The 24317-nt window shown below is 40.7% G+C and overlaps 2 non-coding genes across 2 annotated transcripts; both read right to left on the bottom strand.

Annotated features, from left to right (window-relative positions):
- Positions 1-9819: 9819 nt before the first annotated feature.
- Positions 9820-9921, bottom strand: LOC139013325 (U6 spliceosomal RNA). The gene has a single exon (XR_011471984.1). It is a non-coding gene; the product is annotated as a U6 spliceosomal RNA (small nuclear RNA).
- A 2045-nt stretch (positions 9922-11966) lies between these two features.
- On the bottom strand, positions 11967-12074 carry LOC139013448 (U6 spliceosomal RNA). Its single transcript, XR_011472081.1, has one exon. It is a non-coding gene; the product is annotated as a U6 spliceosomal RNA (small nuclear RNA).
- Positions 12075-24317: the final 12243 nt, after the last annotated feature.

Consider the following 24317-nt stretch of genomic DNA (forward strand, 5'->3'; position numbering starts at 1 on the left):
TTGTTGTTGTTTGCTTGATTGTTGATTATATTGGTTTTTTTTTATGCTTCTTTGTGAGATTGTTTCGCTTTTTCTTTTTATTTTTTTGTTGGTTTTTTTTTTCCAGTTATTTTTTGCTTCTGTTTTCCCTCGCCTCGCTTTATATTAGTTGTTGTTTGTAGTTTGCATTAATTTCTAGGTATCTGTTGCTGGCATTTGTTGGGATTAGTGGCTGTTCTATTGGAGTTTTCTCCCCATATAAATAGTTTCTTCTGCTCTTCTATTTCATTCTCTTTCTTTTCTCTCTTACTTTTTTTTTCCTTTTCCCAATTTCATTTGTGCACTCCTTTTCTTTTCTTTTTCTCTTCTTTCTTTCTTATCCCCTAATTCTCTTTTTTCTGGTGGTCACCTTTATTTGGGGTTATTAGTATTGTGAATACATTTGTGTTCAGTGCCTTGTGCATTGTGCCTTGTGGTGTTGTATTTTGTGCCTTTAAATCAATGCGGCAGAGAGAGAACTACATAACCAAAACCCGGAAAAGAGAGATCATGGAGAGACAAAGAAACAGCCCACATATGAAAGAAAAACAGGTATCACCAGAAAAGAAAGTAAACGAAATGGAGGCAACGGAGGCAAGCAACCTGTCAGAGAAAAAATTTAGAGAAATGGTCGAAAGGTGGATGAAAAGAATGGAAGACAAATTCAACAATATGTGTAAGAACCAAGAGGAAAAGAAGAACCAAGAAGAAATGAAAAATAACATCACTGCTATAAAGAACTCAATAGAAAGCATCAACAGTAGACTAGAAGAAGCAGAGGACCGCATCAGTGAGCTAGAAGACAAGGTAGGAAAAAATACCCAAGCAGAGCAGCTTCTAAAAAAAAATTAAAAAGCAGGAGGAGAGCCTAAGAGAACTTTGGGACAACACGAAACGAAACAACATCCACATAATGGGGGTGCCAGAAGGAGAGGAAACTGAGCAAGGAATAGAAAACCTGTTTGAATAATGACAGAAAACTTCCGTGATATAGGGAAGAAGAAACTCACACAAATCCAAGAAGCTCACAGAGTCCCAAACAAAATGAACCCCAAAAGACCGACGCCAAGGCACATTATAATTAAATTGGCAAACACCAACGACAAAGCAAGAATCTTAAAAGCAGCCAGAGAGAGACAGAAAGTTACCTACAAAGGATCCCCCATCAGACTAGCAACTGATTTCTCAACAGAAACACATCAGGCAAGAAGGGAATGGAATGAAATATACAAAGTCATGCAAAGGAAGGGTCTGAATCCAAGAATACTGTATCCAGCAAGGCTATCAATCAAAATTCAGGGTGAAATCAGGAGCTTCACAGATAAAAAAGGACTACTGGAGTTTATTACCACCAAACCAGCAATGCAAGAAATGCTAAAGGGTCTGTTGTAAAAAGAAAAAATAGGAAACAAAGAAGGAACACAGGGGTAAAGAATAAAAATGGCGACAAACAAGTATCTATCAATAATAACTTTAAATGTTAATGGATTAAATGCCCCAATCAAAAGACATAGGGTAACTGAATGGATAAGAAAACATGACCCATATATCTGCTGTCTACAGGAAACCCAACTCAGAAAAAAAGACACACCTGACTGATGGTGAAGGGATAGAAAAAGGTTTTTCAGGCTAATGGAAATTTTAAAAAAAAAGGTGGAGTAGCAATACTTATATCTGACAAATTATATCTCAAAGTGAAGGACATAAAAAGGGATAAGGAAGGCCACTTCATAATACTAAAGCGAGCAATCCAACAAGAAGAAATAACTCTGGTAAAGATATACGCACCCAATATAGGAGCACCCAAATACATTTAAAAACTTCTGGAGGGGATCAAGGGAGAGATTGACAGCAATACAATCATAGTAGGGGACTTTAACACCCCACTATCACCATTGGACAAATCCTCTAAACAAAAAATCAGCAAAGAAACATCGATCCTAAATGACTCACTAGATCAGATGGAATTAATTGACATCTTCAGAACATTTCACGCCAAAGCCACAGAATATACATTCTTCTTAAGTGCACATGGGTCATTTTCAAAGATAGACCATATATTGTGTCACAGGCAAAGTCTCTTCAAATTTAAGAAGATAGAAATCATATCAAGCATCTTCTCAGATCACAATGGCATAAAACTGGAAATCAACTACAATAAAAACAATCCAAAAAAATCAAACACATGGAGACTAAATAGCATGCTATTAAATAATGACTGGGTTACCAGAGAGATCAAAGAAGAAATAAAAAACATCATGGCAACAAACAACAATGAAAACACAACAATCCAAAACCTATGGGACACAGCGAAAGTAGTCTTGAGAGGGAAGTTCATAGCTCTACAAGCCTATTGCAAAAAAACAAGAAACAATGATAATAAATTACCTAACCCTACAACTCAAAGAGTTAGAAAGAGAGCAACAAGAAAAGCCCAGTGTAAGCAGAAGGAAGGAAATAATAAAGATCAGAGCAGAGATTAACGACATAGAGACCAAAAAAACAAAAGATCAACAAAACCAAGAGCTGGTTCTTTGAAAGGATAAACAGGATTGATGCACCTCTAGCCAGGCTCAACAAGAAGCAAAGCGAGAGGACCCAAATAAACGAAATCAGAAATGATAGCAGCAAAATAACAACAGACTCCACAGAAATACAAAGGATTGTTCAAAAAAATATGTAAAGATTATCAGGTCAGAAGAAAGCCTCAAGCCATTGCAATCACAGCAGGGCAGCCCTGCTGAATATCAAAGTTCATTGGCCTTCCAATGTCTCTTTTGCACTTTTATGCTAACTGCTGTTTGCTTTAGCCTCCAGCAACAAATGCCTGCTGAAGATGAGAAGGTAACCTGAGTGAGCAGGCCAGGCCAGGAGGGAATGACAGGGGCAGTGCCTGGAGGACGGTGTCCCTCCTGGAAGCGGGGAGGCAGCTATTTCTCATCTTTAGCTGAAGATGACAATTGAGAATGTGGCCCCAGAATATAGCAAAATTTTTAGATTTTTCAAGAGAAGGCAAAAATCTGGAGTCTTATGAGAAATATATATACATACATATATATATATTGATTTCAGAGAGGAAGGGGGAGAGAAACATCAATGATGAGAGAGAATCTTTGATGAGAGAGAATCTTTGATCGGCTGCCTCCTGCATGCCCCTCACGGGGATCGAGCCCACAACCTGGACATGTGCCTTTGACCAGAATCGAACCCAGGAACCTTCAGTCCACAGGCCGATGCTCTATCGACTGAGCCAAACTGGCTCGGGCATTGAGAAATATATTAACTTTTAACTCTTAAAAACTAACTAGAAATTGTAAAATTATCTCTACAAGATGAAATTGGCCTCCTGACCTCCAGTTTGAGACTTCTGGTATAGCTGTTTATTTTAATATCTGCTAATAATGGACTGTTGTTTACTATTTTATAGCCAATCTCTACTCCTTCCTTAACATTTTATTCCGGATAACGATATATCCACCTACAAGGTACCTTGCAGGCCCATCTGCTGCCAGTGTTACAGTAAACTCACGAAGGCAATGCTACAATATGAAAGCTTGTCCAGCTGGTTATGGGTGTTCCCAGGAACACCCTCAACTCACCCAGCACTTCTTTCACCTCAACACCATCCTGAGCTTGTGGGTGGCCAATGATATCTCTGTGGAACTTTTTGGGATGGGAATTCTAAGAAAGCTTCTAAAAGCCTACTCAGCTGGGAATTATGCCCTTTGCACCTTCCCCTTCTTGATTATTCCAGCCTGGAATGTGCATGTGATGGCAGGACCTCAAGCAGCTGTCCTGGACCATGAGGCAATCTTGCACATGGAAGCCAGCACTAAGATGTGTGTGAAAGGTCTGGGTCCTTATTCGCTGCAGAATGACTGCATCCTAACTTCATCGATGTGAGAGAGATGAAAGCCGCTGTCTTGTATAAGCCCTTATTTAGAATGTCTCCATATGTAATAGAAACCAAACCTATCTGGTAAAGTACAATTTTATTAACATTTTTTTATTTTAAAATAAATTCCTACCTACTCCCTCTACACAACCTATGTGCCCTAAGAGTACCAGTGGTTTCTAATAGTATTGGCTAATCCAGAGGATACTTTTCAGTCTCCCTCTTAATGTTTCCAAGGCATTTGACACTGTTGACCCTCCCTCCTCGGATTGTTTCACTTCCACGCACTAAGCTGAGAGGCCCTGATTAGGCCTAATGTATCTCTGCTTTCTCTATCTCCTCTTCTCTTCTCTGCCTTCACCAAGTGATACTGACGTTAGTCTGGAAAAATAAAAATAAAGAGTAGTCACAAAGCTATTAGTAAGAATAAGCTGATAGATCTACTGAGAAGGAGGCCCAAATGTAAGAATTTAATACAAGGTGAAGGAGAAATTGCAGGTTGATGAACATTCAGTAAATGATGCTGCAACAACAAGCTAGCTGTGTGGGATAAAGATAAAAAGATCCCCTATTTACTTCTTACACCAAAATATACTCTATATCAATGAAAGATTTAAATTTTTAAAAATGAATCCAGGAGAAAACCAAGATGGTGGCATAGGTAAACACCGGAAATTGCTGCCTCCCACAACAAATTCAAAAATACAACTAAAAGACTAACGGACATCATCCAGAACCACAGGAAGGCTGGCTGAGTGAAAATTCTACAACTAGAAGGAAAGAGAAAAGCACACTGAGACTCAGAGGAGGTGCGGTGTGGAAGTAAAGTGCAGAGGTACAGAGGCGCACGTGGAAAGGGCTGGCAGCTGAGGACGCGGAAAGGGCTGGCAGCTGAGGACACGGAAAGGGCTGGCAGCTGAGGACACGGTGTCTTTTTCAATTGGAAGGGAGTCTCAAGCTCCTGACTGCTCTGAACTCCAGTTCCGGGCGAGTCTCTGGGGACCCAGACTCATATGGGGAGAAACTGGACTGTCTGGCATTGGTCGGAACTCGATGGCAGCTTTCTCTCAGAGGTGCTTGCAGTGATTACCGGGACACTGAGAAGTGGGGCCTCTTAGGGTAGGACTGAGGAGCAGCCATAGCTGCTTGCTCCACCCTGTTGATCCCCAGAGACCCAGCCCCACCCAAGCTGTGTGCAGAGGCTTTTCATATGAAAGGCCTGGCCCTTTGCAATCTGAAAATTACCTAACAAACTGCAGCTGGGTCAGAGAGACCCAGAACTTCCAAAAGAAGGCCCAAGGCCCCACAGCAGCTTGCATTGCTTTACAGCTGGGCCTCATCTGGGCACCTCCAAACCCCAAACAAAGAAGAGGAATCTGCAGATCTCCCCGTAGCTCCTGCTGGGTAGCCTCAGGCAGAGGCTAAATTAGCACCTCCTTTAGAGATCCAAGAGCCAGTGTACCCAGTGGTCAGAGTGGGACCATCCAGATTACAACTCCTCAGATCCATAAGGGACACACTCAGGGGGAGACTCAGTGAGCACCAAAGCCCCACTGAAGCAAGTCTTGCCCCAGAAGGGTGTCTCCAGCACAGAAGTTCTCCCACTGTAGACACAGCTGATTCTCACAGCCAATTGGCCTGGAGGTCAATTCCTCCCAGTGATACCTACAACAATCAAGGCTTAACTACAACAAGACTGTGCACAAAGCCCACAAAAGGGTGCATCAAGAGTGTCCACCTCAGGTAATTGGGGAGGCTGAGCCACTGGGCCCTATAGGACACCTAGCACACAAAGCCCCTCTACCAACACAGGGAAGCATAAAAAATGCGGAGACAAAGAAACAGGTCACAAATGACAGAAATGGAGGAAAGCAAACGACTGGATATAGAGTTCAAAACAACACTTTTAAGGTTTTTTAAGAATTCTCTAGAAACCGCAGATAAACTTAGTGAGACCCTCAAGAAATCTAGTGAGACCCTCGAGGTTATGAAAAAGGACCAACTAGAAATTAAGCATACACTGACTGAAATAAAGAATATTATACAGAGTTCCAACAGCAGACCAGAAGATCACAAGAATCAAGTCAAAGATTTGAAATATGAAGAAGCAAAAACACCCAACCAGAAAAACAAAAAGAAAAAAGAATCCAAAAATATGAAGATAGTGTAAGGATCCTCTGGGACAACTTCAAGTGTACCAACATCCGAATTATAGGGGTGCCAGGAGAAGAGAGAGAGCAAGATATTGAAAACCTATTTGAAGAGATAGTGACAGAAAACTTCCCCTACCTGGTGAAAGAAATAGACTTACAAGTCCAGGAAGCGCAGAGAACCCAAAAAAAAGGAATCCAAAGAGGACCACACCAAGACACATCATAATTAAAATGCCAAGAGCAAAAGACAAAGAGAGAATCTTAAAAGCAGCAAGAGAAAGATAGTCAGTTACCTACAAGGGAGTACCCATACAACTGTCAGCTGATTTCTCAACAGAAACTATGCAGGCCAGAAGGGAATGGCAAGAAATATTCAAAGTGATGAATACCAAGAACCTACAACCAAGATTACTTTATCCAGCAAAGCTATCATCCAGAATTGAAGGTCAGATAAAGAGCTTCACAGATAAGGAAAAGCTAAAGGAGTTCATCACCACCAAACCAGTATTATATGAAATGCTGAAAGGTATCCTTTAAGAAGAGGAAGAAGAAGAAAAAGGTAAAGATACAAATTATGAACAACAAATACACATCTATCAACAAGTGAATCTAAAAATCAAGTGAATAAATAATCTGATGAACAGAATAAACTGGTGAATATAATAGAATCAGTGGCATAGAAAGGGAGGGGACTGACTATTTTCGAGGGGGAAAGGGGTGTGGGGCGTGCGGGAAGAGATTGGATACAAATCGTACACCTATGGATGAGGACAGTGGGGGGGGGGGGCGGTAAGGGCAGAGGGTGGGGTGTGAACCAGGTGGAGGGGAGCAATGGGGGAAAAAAGAGGAACAACTGTAATAATCTGAACAATATAGATTTAATTTTTTAAAAAATGAATCCATAAAAGCTCTTTTAAAAAACTGATTTATTTTTTTAAATCTTGTCTGAAAATTCTTTCTAATTGTGACCCCCAAAAACTGAAGCCAGAAATAGATAAATTATATTACATAAAATTAAAAATTAAACGACTTATATACAGAAATATGCCTCTAAGTGATAAAGGAAAAATGGAAAAAAGTTATTTTTAGCAAATAAGACAAAGGATGAATTTCTTAGAGATACAAAATTCTTTCACAAATCTAAGTAAAAAGCAAAGAAAGAGAGAAAGCGTGTAAAAAATTTGAACAAAATACAGGGGAAAAGAACAAATGGTTCATAAACATGTGAAAAGAGGTTCAACTCACTATCTTTTATTAATTTATTGAGAGAGAGAGAGAGAGAGAGAGAGAGAGAGAGAGAGAACCATCAATTTGTTGGTCCACTTATTTATGGATTCATTGGTTGCTTCTTGTATGTGCCCTGACCATAGATCAAACCCACAACCTTGATATATTTAGACAATGCTCTAACCAAATGAGCTACCTGGCCAGAGCTTCAACTCACTATAAATAAAATAAAATAATAAAATAAAATAAAGTGATGTTGCTTTTAACTTATGAGATCAATAAAGAGTAAAAAGATCAAGAATAGTGTTGGTGAGAATGTGAGGAAATAGGTATTTCAGTACAGTGTAAGAATATAAATTGGGAGAGCATTATTAAGAGCAATATGGCAATAGCTAATTTTTAAAAAATGCACAAACTCTTTAAACCATTTACTCCACTTCTCTCCCGTCTGCACAAAGATAATCTATCTATATAAAACCCTAATATTCAAATAGACTGAATGGCGGAACAACTGAACAATCGGTCAGCGCAGGAGGTGAGCGCAGAACACAGCGGGCATCAGCTGCAGCGGGATGGTGGAGCAGGTAAGTGGGGGCGCCAGACAAAGGTGAGGCACCAGTTGCTGTCATTGGGGTGAACCTCTGGTGGTTACTGAAAATTTTTTGCTCCTGTGCACCGTGATCCCTCCCAGCGCCACCTGGCACCGGTCCCAATCGCTTGGCGCTGACAGTAGGTGCGAGCGGTGGCTGCTGGCCCTGATCACCCCTGAGGGCTTCTGCACCTCCTCCTGCTCCTGAGGGGCAATCAGGGCAGCAGCTGCCACTTGCACCCACTGACGGTGCCGGCCTTGCTTGCACCTGCTGCTGGCGCTGGCCCCAATCGCTCCACGCCATCAGCAGGTGCAAGGGGCTGGTGCCATCAGTGTGTGGAAGTGGCGGTGGTGGGAGTGAGGCTGTTGGCAGACAGGAGACTGGGGGCCATGATGGGAGGGGCTGGGTGGGGGTGTGGACGATGGGCCAAGACCTGCCCTTTTGTCCACCACAGCTTCACAGACCACAGTTCCTTTCAAGGTGCATGAATTCGTGCACTGGGCCCCTAGTTGATTATATAAGGCCATTATAGCGTTGTTTGGATTTGTAAAGTACTGGAACTAACATAAATATGCTTCCATATGGGGACATGTTAATGAAAATGCTATGTGGGCATAAAGTGGAATACTCTGCAGGTACCAAAAAGAAGGAACTAGGTCATGTGTACTAATATTGAAAGATGTGTGGGATTCATTCATTCATTGAACACATGTTTGTTGAGTGTCCACTATGTGCCAGGCTCTCTTTAGGCTTTAGAACAAAAAGGTTCCTGGGCTAACAAAGTTGCTTTCCAAAGGGGAAGATGGACAATAAGCAAACCAAGAAATCCTATATAGTAAAAGGCTAATATGCAAATTGTCCACTCGGGAGTTCGACCGACCCGGAGTTCAACTGACTGGGAGTTCGACTGCTCGCTAGGACATGCGCTGACCACCAGGGGGCAGCGCAGAATGAAAGAAGGCCTCAGCTGACAGCAGGAAGACCTCGATGGCCCTGATCCCTGGCCAGGCCTAGGGACCCTACCCATTCACGAATTTCATGCACTGGGCCTCTAGTAAATACATAATATGAAAAATGCCATGAAGAAAAATGAATCAGAATATGTAGGATGTTAGGGGCAAAAATAGAATATTGGGGACTAGTTATGGTTATGGAAAATATTAATCATGCTCTGTTAACTATGATTGCCTTATATTGGTTAAAGAAAGGACATTCTCACCTGGCTGGGAATTGTACAACCCTGGGACCTAGGAGTCAACCTTGGACTGTGGTCCATTCTCATTCACGAACTGCCTATTGACAGAACCTAGCTGGAGAACCTGGAGACAGAACATGGCTGGAGAACCTAAAGACAGATCCTGGCTATGCTGATCGACTGAAGGCTGCCTCCGTGTCATTCCTTCTTATCCGACTCTGTCCACATCTTTGGGAACCCCTGGACCAGCTGGGGCTGGACCCCAACATCCGCCCAGGCCACCCCCAGCAGCATCCCCCACTCTTCCCCTAAGCAGAAGCCGGGAGGCCGGTTCTCTTCTGGCTCTTCCACAGCCTTACCTGGCCCACGTTCTAGCACCATGGATTCTGGAAGCGGGGATAAAGACAGAAACTCGGCAGACTCGGAGCCTCTTTGGACCAAGATCCCTCCAGAAGTCTGATTCGGGAGGCTTTGCCACCCAGCCCTACAGAGGAGCCCAGAAGCCTTCTCCAATGGGACTGATGTGCATCGGCCACCGAAAGGCCGAAGGTCCAGCCACCTTCAAGCCGCCCAAGATGGACCTGCCAGTGATGGGAGGGAAGAAGCAGCCGCCTTGGACCCCTAGTCTCAAACCCCGTGACTTGAATGTGCTCACACCCACTGGCGTTTAGAGCTTTCTCTTCCAATGACTGAATAGAGGTGTCTTTATTACCCTGGCTCTGACATAGGAATCTGTTTGTTTTTAATATGAAGCGCTTCGCGAATTTGTGTCATCCTTGCGCAGGGGCCGCACTAATCTCTGTATCATTTCAATTTTGGTGTATGTGTTGCTGAAGTGAGCACGAAAAGTAGTTTCTTGATCAAATGTGTTTGGGAAGTACTGAGCTAAACCAAATTTAAGAGGACTTTTTAGAGCATGCATCATGAATATTCTAAGTATTAATACAATATGTAGTAGTGCTCACCCTTAATTGAGCACAATATTTTTCCTTCCTTCCTTCTTTCCTTCCTTCCTTCCTTCCTTCCTTCCTTCCTTCCTTCCTTCCTTCCTTCCTTCTTATGGCAGAGAGACTCCAAGATGAACCCTAATGATCACTGCCTCCTGGTGTTCATAGGCCTGTGTAATTTGTTTCCCTCAAGTGTGGGCAGGGCTTGGATCTTGCTTGTAACCAATAGAATATGGAAAAAGTGAGGAGAAAAAAAGAACTGCCTATTAACATGGAAAGATTAACAACCTTCTTGCCCAAACAACGGGGTCCCACCCCAACTTCCTACTTTCCCATATAATCCTTGTCCTACCTTATATAAGCAGATAGCTTATGGGGGACTGTTATGGGGGGCTGCAGGCAGATTTTCATGGTTGCCCTGCTCTCCCATACTGCTCTGCTGAATTGGCTCAAGTAGAGACAGGCAGCCCAGACCCATTGATTGTCTGGTTATTGATGGAGAGTAATTGGGGTTTCTATACTAATAAAAGGGTAATATGCTAATTAGACCAGACATCTTCCAGACAACCTTCCAGGTGTCCTTCCTTTTTCTTTTCTTTTTTTAAATATATTTTATTGATTTTTTACAGAGAGGAAGGGAGAGAGATAGAGAGTTAGAAACATCGATGAGAGAGAAACATCGATCAGCTGCCTCCTACACATCTCCTACTGGGGATGTGCCCGCAACCCAGGTACATGCCCTTGACCGGAATCGAACCTGGGACCTTTCAGTCCGCAGGCCGACGCTCTATCCACTGAGCCAAACTGGTTTCGGCAAAGGCGTCCTTCCTGACAAAGTCGGGCCCAGTGAAGCCAGCAGTGGTCCTGGGCACCTGCGGCTGTTGCTGGCCCGGGAGAAGCCGGCCCAGGTCCTGGGTATCTATGGCCGGCCTGGGAGAAGCTGGCCCGGCTCCCAGGTGCTGCGGCTGGCCAGAGGGAGGGAAGCCTGGGGCCCGGGTGTGGGAGCTGAGGCAGAGGCAGTTAGGGGTGATAAGGCAGGCAGGGGAGCAATTAGGGGTGATCAGGCTGGCAGGGGAGCAGTTACAGGCAATCAGGCAAGCTGGCAGAGGTGGTTAGGGGTGATCAGGCAGGCAGAGGTGGTTAGGGGCAATCAGGCAGGCAGGCAGAGGGGTTAGGAGCCAGTGGTCCTGGATTTTGAGAGGCAGTCAGACATCCCCCAAGGGATCCCAGATTGGAGAGGGTGCAGGCTGAGCTGAGGAACACCCCACCCCCCTCCATACACAAATTTCGTGCACTAGGCCTCTAGTGTTTTTATATTGGGTGGTCAGAGAAGGTCTCTCTGATGAGGTAGCCAATGGCTGCTGTAGTTTTGAGTCTTTTTCTTTTAATCTTTTCAATTTTCTCTCCTTCAGTTTCCCAATTAATAATAATAATTTTTAAATATACTTTTATTGATTTCTATTCCAAAAACTTCAAGAGGCAGGAACACTTCTAAGGTCTTTTTTATGAGGCCAGCATTACCCTAATTCCAAAACTAGATAAAGACACTACAAAGAAAGAGAATTACAGGCCAATATCCCTGATGAACATAGATGCTAAAATCCTCAACAAAAAATTAGCAAATCAGACCCAGCAATATATTAAAAAGATCATAAACCATGATCAAGTGGGATTTAAGAACAGGAACAAGATAAAGATGCCCTCTTTTGCCACCCTAATTCAACACAGTACTGGAAGTCCTAGTCACAGCAATCAGACAAGAAGAGGAGATAAAAAGCATCCAAATTGGAAAGGAGGAAGTAAAACTGTCATTATTTGCAGATGAGATGATATTGTACAGAGAAAACCCAAAAGACTCCACCAGGAAACTAATAGACTTAATAAATAAATTTGGCCAAGTAACAGGATACAAAATCAACATCCAGAAATCAATGGCATTTTTATTCTTATGAGTGCTTCAAGAATTTGCGTGTTAATCCTTGCACAGGAGCCATGCTAATCTTCTCTGTATTGTTCCAATTTTAGTATATGTGCTGCCAAAGTGAGCACTGATGGCATTTTTATACACCAATAATGAACTCTCAAAGAGAGAAACTAAAAACGCAATCCCATTTACTGTTGCAACAACAAAAAAAAATAAGATACCTAGGAATAAACTTAACTAAGGTGGTAAAAAACTTGTACTTAGAAAACCATAGGACATTGAAAAAAGAAAGAGAGGAAGATATAAAGAAATGGAAGCGTATAGCACGTCCATGGATTGGAAGGATTAACATCAATAAAAAGTCTATACTACCCAAAGCAATCTGTAGATTCAACGCAATCCCTATTAAAATACCAATGGCATACTTCACAGAGTTAGAACAAATATTCCAAAAATTTATATGGAATCATAAGAGACCACGAATAGCTGCAGCAATCTTGAGAAAGAAGAACGAAGTAGTGGGATCACAATGTTGTAAATGTTTCCCTCCACGTCCCGCGTGGTTCAGGGTTCAGGATCTGGAAGAAGAGCCACACACAAATGAAAGATAAGAGACACGAGATAATTTGGGAATATTGGGGGCCAGGCGGGCAAGTCCAACTCAGGAGGAAGGACTTCCACCGGTTCTCAGGCCGTACCAACCTTTTATAGTCAGAGGTAAACAGGGCAGTGGTCACCATAGTTACACAGTTCTTGTGAGTTTCACTTGCTTTGACCATAGTTACACTTCCTGCACTTCCCTCAGCCCATTAGCTTCCCGGATAAGATCTAGGGAGCGTCATAAGGTCAAGCCTAATTATGCTAAGAGGACTGTGCCCTCTAAGCTGGGACTTGTTTGTGACTTTGCCAACAGGTCAGTCCGAGGCTTAACCCTATATCAGTTCCCCCCACATCTCACCCTTTTTTTTATTATTATTAAGCTACTATAATGAAAATAAAACTTAAACATCAAGAACAAAACTCTGGCTATTAAAACAATAACAAAACAATGCCAATCCATAACCCAAAACTTTTTAAAACTTAAACATAACATTTCAAGAACAAAAAATGTTTAAATCCCAATTTCAATGTCCAACAGTTCTGAGCCCAAGTTTCAATGTCCGACAGTTCCTCATGTGTACATGTCAGCAGTCATATTTCAGTTCTGGATGGTGGACAAATGGTGGCAATGCAGAGATCAAGCCTCTCTGGTTTGATCCTGGGCAACCTGCAGCGAAGCACAGCTGCTGACTGCTAGCATGGCAAAGCATCGTCAGTGTCTTCCCTCTCTGGATTGTTTTTCCTCTTGTCCTCGTGGCTGGAGCATTCCTGATAATTCCTCCCTGTTGCAGGAATCCACATGGTCTTGGAGTTGTTTTCTGAAAATATACAAACGTATTCTCGACCAAAGGTTAATAGAGGAAAATTTTACTTGGGGTCCTTTTTATTTTTGCCCAAATGATTTTCCTTTGGCTTATTTTGACACCACGTATGTTTTTCATGGGTGTCTTGCTGTTAGCATTACAAATGAAAAAGAATTTTTTTCTAGATGTAATTTAGTTACAGGATATTTTTCCTTACATGATATTTTTCTACTATCCCCCTTTTTTGATTTATTAGGAGGCTTTTGGAAAATTTTTATAATGTAGTCTAGATAACTTTAAATTTTTAATTTTTTTGCACAAAAATATGACTGCTTTAAGTTCATTGCATTTTAAGCAATTTTACCATGAAATGAAAATTTTGGTTAATACTACTTATTTCAATTAAACTCATTACTGTCACATTAAATACTCTAACAACAATCTTAGTTTACACTGTAAATATTAATGGAAAGGATTATTTTGCATCCTTGAGAAGGCCCTGAGCATTCCTGGTGTTAGGCTGGATTTAGTAATAGGGTAGCTGCTGTCAGCCAAGTCTCTGTTGTTTGAGTCCCGATCTGAGCTGGGCCAAGTCTCTTTCTGATATCTGGGTCTGGATCTGATCTGGGCATGGAAAGCGGGAAGCAGCCATGGGGGCAGGAGACCGCCCTCAGAAGGGGCGAGTGTTCAAGCCCCTGCATAGTTGGGGGGGTGAGGATCTGTGCCCCACCTCTGTTAACCCCCAAGTTCTCTCCTGATGGCCCCTCTGTGACTGTGCCTGTCTTAGGTCGTTCCTTCCCTGAGGAATCTTACCCATCTCTGCCTAACCAGCCATCCTCCGGGGCCAAGCAGGGTGATGTGAGGTTCAGTTCTGTCTCCTTGGTAGCCTATGCCCCTGTGGCCTCCACGCCCAGCAACTGTCTTGGGATCCCCTCGCCTGCTGGCGGGGCCCCGGCATTGATCACATATCTTGGGGAACCCAGGTTTCTTCTCCAGAGAGGGCCCAGCTCACACCATTGGGCAAGAGACAGATCCATGGTACCAGCCACCATGAGGCTTCAACCTCAGCATGAACAGAGAGCTCAGGCAACAGCTGTGGGCAATTGGAAGAGGGACCCCCTTGGCAAAAAGGGCAAGAGAGGCCAATACAGAATGCTCAAGTGCCTTCCCAGGGGGCCTTCCACACAGTGGAAGGGATGAAATCATTTCATGTTCTTTTTAAATTGCTGCCAAACATTCAAAGAATTAGTTTGTAAGTTTGTTTGGGATAAATGCACAATATGCTGTTGTAAAATATCAAAAATTATTAATAACATTGTAGAATAATATCATGTAAGGATATTCTTTGCTCAATTCAATTTTAAACTGGAAATGATATTAATTAAATTTAAGGCAAAAACCCAAATTATTTATCTTTCTATATTAAACCTAGTACATTTAATTGCAGTCCTCCAGATGTTTGAAGGAAAAACCTCTTTCTATTATTTTCTTGCAGAGTAATTTCTAATCCGCATCCTCATCCTCTCACAGCTGGGTTACACTTGGAGAATTTCAATTTAAAAAGAAAAATCTTTTTCTTTTAAACCAAGTAACCTACAGGGTTACTTCTTGGATGTTGACTGATAGTGCCGCAAGGTCATGTATTTCAAGTCAAAGTCATTGAACATTTATGGTGACTGTACATATTTTCAGATTTGGTATTTTAACAGCAAATCATTAGATTATCCTATAAATATTAGTGGAAGATACTTCAAAAATTTTAAAATTTCTCCTTTTTATTAAATTTAAAATAATATTTTTAAACAGCATTCCCTTTCAGCTTATTTGCATATACAGAGGGATCATGGGAAGCCTTCAGTAACTTTTTTTTTACTCTTTTTTAAATTTTTATTGCTTAAAGTATTACAAAGAGTATTACATATGTCTCCTTTTTTTCCCGCCCTTGACAATCCCCTGGCCTCCCCTACCCCCCAGTGTCTTATGTCCATTGGTTATGCTTATATGCATGCATACAAGTCCTTTGGTTGATCTCTTACCCCCTCCCTTCCTGCCCTCCAACCCTCCCCGGCCTTCCCGCTGTTGATTGACAGTCTGTTTGAGGCAGCTCTGCCTCTGTATCTATTTTTGTTCATAAGTTTATAATGGTCTTTATTATCCATAAATGAGTGAGATCATGTGCTATTTTTCCTTCATTTGACTGGCTTATTTCACTTAGCATAATGCTCTCCAGTTCCATCCATGCTGTTGCAAATGGCAAGATTCCTTCTTTTTTACAGCAGCATAGTATTCCATGGTGTAGATGTACCACAGTGTTCTGATCCATTCATCTACTGATGGGCACTTAGGCTGTTTCCAGATCTTAGCTATGGTGAATTGTGCTGCTATGAACATAGGGGTGCATATATCCTTTCTGATTGGTGTTTCTGGTTTCTTGGGATATATTCCTAGAAGTGGGATCAATGGGTCAAATGGGAGTTCCATTTTTAGTTTTTGGAGGAAACTCCATACTGTCTTCCATAGTGGCTGCACCAGTCTGCACTCCCACCAGCAGTGCAGGAGGGTTCCCTTTTCTCCACATCCTCTCCAACACTTGTCGTTTGTGGATTTGTTGATGATAGCCATTCTGACAGGTGTGAGATGGTACCTCATTGTTGTTTTGATTTGCATCTCTCGGATGATTAGTGACTTTGAGCATGTTTTAATATGTCTCTTGGCTTTCTGAATGTCCTCTTTTGAAAGGTGTCTATTTAGGTCCTCTGCCCATTTTTTGATTGGATTGTTTATCTTCCTTTTGTTGAGTTGTATGAGTTCCCTATAAATGTTGGAGATTAAACCCTTACCACCAGTGATAACATTGGCAAATATGTTCTCCCACGTAGTGGGCTTTCTTGTTGTTTTGTTGATGGTTTCTTTTGCTGTGCAGAAGCTTTTTATTTTGATGTAGTCCCATTTGTTTATTTTCTCTTTAGTTTCCAATGCCCTAGGAGCTGTATCAGTGAAGAAGTTGCTTCGGCATATGTCTGAGATTTTGTTGCCTTTGTATTCTTCTAGTATTTTTATGGTTTCCCGTCGTATATTTAAGTCCTTTATCCATTTTGAGTTTATTTTTGTGTAGGGTGTAAGTTGGTGGTATAGTTTCATTTTCTTGCATATATCTGTCCACTTTTCCCAACACCACTTATTGAAGAGACTATCTTGACTCCATTGTATGTTCTTGCCTCCTTTGACAAATATTAATTGAGCATATTGGTTCGGGCCAATTTCTGGGCTCTCTATTCTATTCCATTGATCTATATGTCTGTTCTTGTGCCAGTACCAGGCAGTTTTGAGAACAGTGGCTTTGTAATACAGCTTGATATCTGGTATTGAGATCCCACCTACTTTGTTCTTCTTTCTCAGGATCGCTGCAGCTATTCGGGGTCCTTTTTTATTCCAGATGAATTTTTGGAGAGTTCGTTCTAGGTCTGTGAAATATGCTGTTGGTATTTTAATGGGAAGTGCATTTAATTTATAAGTTAATAATGGTTCATAAGTTTATAATGAACCATAAGTTCATAATGAACTTATAAGTTCATAAGTTTATAGATTGCTTTGGGTAGTATGGACATTTTATTTTATTTTATTTTATTTTTTTAAAATATATTTTATTGATTTTTTACAGAGAGGAAGAGAGAGAGATAGAGAGTTAGAAACATCGATGAGAGAGAAACATCGATCAGCTGCCTCCTGCACATCTCCTACTGGGGGTGTGCCTGCAACCCAGGTACATGCCCTTGACTGGAATCGAACCTGGGACCTTTCATTCCACAGGCCGACGCTCTATCCACTGAGCCAAACCGGTTTCGGCTAGTATGGACATTTTAATGTTGTTGATTCTACCAATCCAAGAACATGGTACATTCTTCCATCTGTTTATGTCTTCCTCTATCTCTTTTTTCAACGTCCTGTAGTTTTCTGAGTAGAGGTCTTTTACCTCTTTAGTTAATTTTATTCCTAGGTAGCTTAATTTTTTTGGTGCAATGGTAAATGGGATTGTTTTTTTAGTCTCTCTTTCTGCAAGTTCACTATTGGTGTATAGAAATGCCATAGATTTCTTGGCGTTAATTTTGTATCCTGCTACATTGCCAAATTCTTTTATTAAGTCTAATAGTTTTTTGATGGAGTCTTTAGGGTTTTTTATGTATAATATCATGTCATCTGCAAATAAGGACAGTTTTACTTCTTCTTTTCCAATTTGGATGCCTTTTATTTCTTCTTCTTGTCTAATTGCAATGGCTAATACTTCCAGTACTATGTTGAACAGGAGTGGTGAGAGTGGGCATCCCTGTCTTGTTCCTGTTCTTAGGGGAAATGGTGTTAGTTTTTGTCCATTGAGTATGATGTTGGCTGTGGGTTTGTCATATATGGCTTTTATTATGTTGCGGTATGATCCTTCTATTCCCACCTTGCTGAGAGTTTTTGTCAAATATGGGTGTTGAATTTTGTCAAACGCTTTTTCTGCATCAATTGATATGACCATGTGGTTTTTATCTCTCAATTTGTTTATGTGATGTATTATGTTTACTGACTTGCAGATATTGTACCATCCTTGCATCCCTGGGATAAATCCTACTTGGTCATGGTGTATGATCTTTCTGATGTACTGCTGGATCCGATTTGCTAGGATTTTGTTGAGGATTTTGGCATCTATGTTCATGAGGGATATTGGCCTGTGATTCTCTTTCATTGTGTTGTCTTTCCCTGGTTTTGGTATTAGGGTGATGCTGCCTTCATAGAATGAGCTTGGAAATGTTCCTTCCTCTTGAATTTTTTTGTAGTAGTCTGAGGAGGATAGGTTTTAGTTCTTCCTTGAATGTTTGGTAAAACTCCCCTGTGAAGCCGTCTGGTCCTGGGCTTTTGTTTGCTGGAAGCTTTTTGATGACTACTTCAATTTCTTCCATAGTTATTGGCCTGTTGAGATTTTTAGATTCTTCCTGATTGAGTTTTGGAATGTTGTATTTTTCTAGGAATATGTCCATTTCCTCCAGGTTGTTTAGTTTGTTGGAGTAGAGTTGTCCATAGTATTTTTTAACAATCATTTGTATTTCTGTGGGGTCTGTTGTTATTTCGCCTCTATCATTTCTGATTTTGTTTATTTGGGTCCTCTCTCTTTGCTTCTTGGTGAGCCTGGCTAGAGGTTCATCAATCTTGTTTATCCTTTCAAAGAACAAGCTCTTGGTTTCATTGATTTTCTGTTTTTTTGTGTTTTTTTTTTTGGTCTCTATGTCATTTATTTCTGCTCTAATCTTTATTATCTCCTTCCTTCTGCCCACTCTGGGCTTTTCTTGTCGCTCTCTAATTCTTTGAGATGTAGATTTAGATGATTTACTACCATTTTTTCTTGTTTGTTGAGGTAGGCCTGTAGAGCTATAAACTTCCCTCTCAGGACTGCTTTCATTGTGTCCCAGAGGTTTTGGATTGTTGTGTTTTCATTGTCATTAGTTTCCAGGATGTTTTTAATTTCTTCTTTGATCTCATTGGTAACCCAATCAATATTTAATAACATGCTATTCAGCTTCCAAGTGTTTGAGTATTTTGAGTTGTTTTTATTGTAGTTTATTTCTAATATTATGCCCTTGTGGTCTGAGAAGATGCTTGGTATGATTTCAATCTTCTTGAATTTTGGAGACTTTGTTTGTGACCCAATATGTGGTCTATTTTTGAAGATGTCCCATGAGCACTTGAGAAGAACGTATATTTTGTGGCTTTGGGGTGAAGTATTCTGAAGATGTCAATTAAGTCCATCTGATCTAATGAGTCATTTAGGATTGCTGTTTCTTTGCCGATTTTTTATCTAGAGCAGGGGTGGGCAAACTTTTTGACTCGAGGGCCACAATGGGTTCTTAAACTTGACCGGAGGGCCAGAACAAAAGCATGGATGGCGTGTTTGTGTGAACTAATATAAATTCAAAGTAAACATCATTACATAAAAGGGTACAGTCTTTTTTTTTTTTTTAGTTTTATTCATTTCAAACGGGCCGGATCCGGCCCGCGGGCCGTAGTTTGCCCACGGCTGGTCTAGAGGATGTATCCAGTGATGTCAGTGGTGTATTAAAGTCCCCTACTATGATTGTATTGTTGTCGATCTCTCCCTTGATATTTTCCAGGAGTTTTCTTATGTATTTGGTTGCTCCTGCATTGGGTGCATATATGTTTGTCAGGGTTATATCCTCTTGTTGTATTGATCCCTTTAGTATTATGAAGTGGCCTCCCTTATCTCTTGTTATGGCCTTCACTTTGAGGTCTATTTTGTCGGATATAAGTATTGCTACCCCAGCTTTTTTTTCATTTCCATTTGCCTGAAAGATATTTTTCCATCCCTTCACTTTCAGTCTGTGTGAGTCCCTTTTAATGAGGTGGGTCTCTTGTAGACAGCAAATGTATGGGTCATGTTTTTTTATCCATTCAGGCTCTCAATGTCTTTTGATTGGACCATTTAGTTCATTTACATTTAAAGTTATTATTGAAAGGTACTTGTTTGTAGCCATTTCTATTTTTTGTGGCTGTTTTCTTTCTGAGCTTTTTATTTCTTCTTTTTACACCAGTCCCTTTAGCATTTCTTGCATTGCTGGCTTGGTGGTGATAAACTCCTTTAGCCTTTTTTTGCCTGTGAAGCTTCTTATTTCCCCTTCAATTTTGAATGATAGCCTTGCTGGATAGAGTATTCTTGGATTCATTCCTTTGCTTTGCATCACTTTGTAAGTTTCCGTCCATTCTTTTCTGGCCTGATGTGTTTCTGTTGAGAAATCATTTGATAATCTAATGGGAGATCCCTTGTATGTAACTTTCCATCTCTCTCTTGCAGCCTTTAAGATTCTCTCTTTGTCCTGAACATTTGCCATGGTAATTATGATGTGTCTTAGTGTTGGTCTTTTTGGGTTCACCTTGCTTGGGACTCTCTGTGCTTGTGTGACTTTTTTCTTCCCCACCTCAGGGAAGTTTTCTGATATTATTTCTTCGAATAAGTTTTCTAATCCATGTTCATCTTTCTGTTGTTCTGGCACCCCTATTATTTGTATGTTGTTTCATGTTGTCCCATAGCTCCCTTAGGCTCTCCTCCTGTCTTTTAATTTTTTCCTCCAATTACTGTTCAGTTTGGGTGTGTTTTGTTTCCCTGTCTTCTAATTCGCTAATTCGGTCCTCCGCTTCTCCTAGTCTACTGTTGGTGTTTTTTATTGCAGCTATATCACTCTTCATTTCTTCTTGGTTCTTACATAATTTATTGATTTTTTTTCATCTGTTTCTTCTTGCTTCTTGCATAAGTTGTTGATTTTTTCCTCCATCCGGTTTATGCATTCTAGGACCCTTAATCTGAATTCTTTTTCTGTCATGCTGCATGCCTCGGTTTCACTTAGCTGCTTTTCTGGCGAGTCCTCCTTTCCTTTCTTTTGGGGGTTTCTTTGTCTACCCATGTTTGATCTCACCGACATATCTAGATGTTGAGTCGTTCAGTGGCTGCTCCCTGGGTGGCAGTGGCTCCTCGGGCTGTGGTTGCTCCTCGGGTGGTTGTGGTAGCAGCTGCTCCTCAGTTGGGAGCAGCTCCTGTGGTGGGTGCTGTTGACTGCTGTGGTGGCTCCTCTGGCTGGTGGGGGGAGGCTTCACACACAGCTGCTGTTCCTCAGACAGAGGGTGCGGTGATCAGGAGGCTGCTGTTCCTTGGATGGGGGCGGGCTACACCTTCAGTAATTTTTTTAGAAGAATTTATTTTACTAGGATTCAATTGCTTACAAAGATACTGGCTTCTTATAGTAGGTACTTTTATTAATAAAGTTAGTAAATTTAGTAAAGTTTTATGTCTGATTTACGAGGTGCAAACGCTGCCCATCTCCAGCCTAATTTAAAATGCAGCAGTGAGGAGCTTTTGTTATTTTAAATTACATCTTAAAATTCCACTGCTGTATTTTAAGAAATATTAAACAAAATAACTTGTTTTGCCTTTTCTTAGGGGCAAAACTTCAAATATATTTATTAATTTATATTTGATAAAGCTTTCCATGTTGTAGAGGGCCCCCTGGGAATGCACATGGATGACATTTAAATTAATGTCAGCTGAGTCCGAGGTGACTGACAGGGCCGTCTCCCAGAAAAACAGCCTCCCAAAATGTCGGAGACTGTTATCAGTACTGATATCTTATCTTTATCCATGTGCTGGGAATAAGGAATGAATTGACCCACCCAGGTCTTGATACTAAATCCTGTCCTTGTGCCAGGAATGAGGAATGAATAGGACCTGGGTACACGCAAAATTCCTTTGACCTTAAACCTCCCCTTTGGAAGTAAATAAATGCGCTGTGTTGTCTGTGGTGGGGTGTGACTGTCTCTCCATCAGAGTGGCAGCCCCCCACCTGGCCCCAGCTTTTCTCTATTTCTGTGTCTGGTCTCGTTTTTTCTTTATTTTCTTAATCCCCAGCTCCTCCGCTCAAGAACCTGTCGTTTTTCCCGTGCGGGTCGCGGGAAACAGAAACAGCTCACCACACATGTGATTTCAAGTATATTAAATTTGGTTGAATTAAAAAATCCTTTAAAAAGAGAGAATAGCCGAAACTGGTTTGGCTCGGTGGATAGAGCGTCGGCCTGCGGACTGAAAGGTCCCGGGTTCGATTCCGGTCAAGGGCATGTACCTGGGTTGCGGGCACATCCCCAATAGGAGATGTGCAGGAAGCAGCTGATCGATGTTTCTCTCTCATCGATGTTTTTAACTCTCTATCTCTCTCCCTTCCTCTCTGTAAAAAATCAATAAAATATATTTTTTAAAGAGAGAGAGAGAGAAAGAGAGAGAGAGAGAGAGAGAGAATAAACTTTTGAAAACATTTCAGGGCCCATGAAATGTCCCAAAGTCATTCCTTGGTTATAGTTTTGAAATCCAACTTAAAAGACCATCAAATATATATATATATATATATATATATATATATATATATATATATGATTTAAAAATGATATACTTTTTATAATTATTAAGAGATATCAATTAAATTTAAACTGATCTTTGTATTTAAAAATTTTGGTTGGGATTACAGAATTTATCCTCTTTTTCAATTAGACCAATAAGCAACATATTTTGAATTCCTAATTATTTCAGAGAAAACAAAAATTATTTCCAAAAAAATAAATTTCTACACTTTAGGCATCTAGCTACAAATACACAATTTCTCCCAATTCAATCTGAACCTTAAACTTTTAGCTGGCAAGTCAAATATTTAGCATTTCTCAATCAGTAACATTTTTAAGAATAAATATCAAAAATACAAAACATAACCAACCAACAGATTCAATACTATCCTCTAGATTTCGTACGAAGCATACTCAGATCAATATTTCAGCATTATTTCACTTCAAAATACCTAGGTATAAGTTTTTATCATTTGATTCCATAAACTTCAAGGTCCCAAGTTCCCAGCGGCTCTGGAAAAGTACTTTTGAGGCTGGCAAAACAGGTCTGGCCCAGCTCTTGACTTTAAAACGACCATAATTTTTTCTGGGGAAAGTCAAGAAGCAAACTTGTAGCTACATTGTTTCCTGCTGGTTGCTTGCTGGCGGGAAATTTCAAAATTGGCCACGAGATCACAGCTTCGGGAAAACTGTTTTCCGCTGGGGAAACAAGTTTGGTCTAACCTGGTCCATTTAAATGTCAAAGAGCTAAGCTAGTTTCTCCCTGGGCTACTGAACCTTCATAATTAATATATTTCAATAATTCTTGAGATTCAAATCCATTTATTATTTTAAGGCATTTACTTTGGCAAATTTTCTGTAACAGACAATTTTACTGAATTTCTTTGAGGCTTTAAGATTAACTTTGGAACAGGCTTTATTAACATTCCAAAAATCACTTTATTATGGAAAAATACCAATCTTGTTGCTAGAACCAGCTTGCATTTCTTCCCTGGGTCAAATTCGTCATTTTTCTTAGGAAATAATCAGTCTTGGGTTTTATTTTGTACATTTGCAAAGAGACTCCAGCTCAAAACTCTATTTAAATGTCCAAAAACAGGACAGTTGCACACATTAGTTTTAAGCCAGCTTTTCTCTTTACATGTGCACAAAAATCCCAGACACATTTTTAAATTTTGTAAAACTTTTCAATTACAAGAAGGACTTTAAATTAGAATACTTGGGGAGGAGGCGTCCATATTGGATCGCCATGTGCTCCCTTCTTCCCTTCCCCACATCCTTTGCTTTGGGGGAAGTTTCAACAAATGACTCAGATGGGGTATTTTTCCCAAAGTCATGCTTAATAGGAAAAGACATTTTAAATTTTTTCCTATTTCGCTTTCCAAAGTTATAGCTAGCACCCAAGATTATCTTAGCCAAAATTTGGTTATCATAAGATGTTCTCCGGTAATTTTTAAATAAAACATTAAGTAATCTCATTGTGGGAGAGCTTATACCTCTGCCCTCTCCTGCCACCTTTGAATCTCTCCACAGCAGAGGCGGATTCGGCAGCAGGGTTTCATTTCTTATTACAGATTTTAGATTCCAAATACAAATTAAGATTTTAATTTGGACAAGAAACCACATTGAGATGACCATGGCACTCTTTTTTCAGCCTGATTTAAAAGAGTACCTCTTAATATTCCAGTTTCTTTATAATTTGGCCTTTTTGCACAGGTGATTCTATTAACGGAGAATTAAATATTTCAGGATTAGGACATGGAGGTGGAGGGAGCCATGAAGGCCATTCCTCCCATTTTTTCTTTTCTTTCTGCTCCTCTTTAGGAGTGGAGGGTGCAAGGGGAGGAGATTTATCCTCCTTGGCCTCTCTTAAAGGCTCTAGCAAATGAAATACCGTGTTCCACAAGGGAAAACAGTTTTTGGAGGCAAGTTTTTTCCCTACTGCTGACCTTTTTTTCAAGTTCTGATTAACTGTTTGGCAAACTTTCAAGATCTAATGTACCTACTTCAGGAAAACAAGGGTTATGTTCTATA

Source organism: Myotis yumanensis, unplaced genomic scaffold (genome assembly GCF_028538775.1).
Source record: "Myotis yumanensis isolate MYYU_CA2020_CCGP unplaced genomic scaffold, mMyoYum1.0.hap1 SCAF_6, whole genome shotgun sequence".
Lineage (NCBI taxonomy): Eukaryota > Metazoa > Chordata > Mammalia > Chiroptera > Vespertilionidae > Myotis > Myotis yumanensis.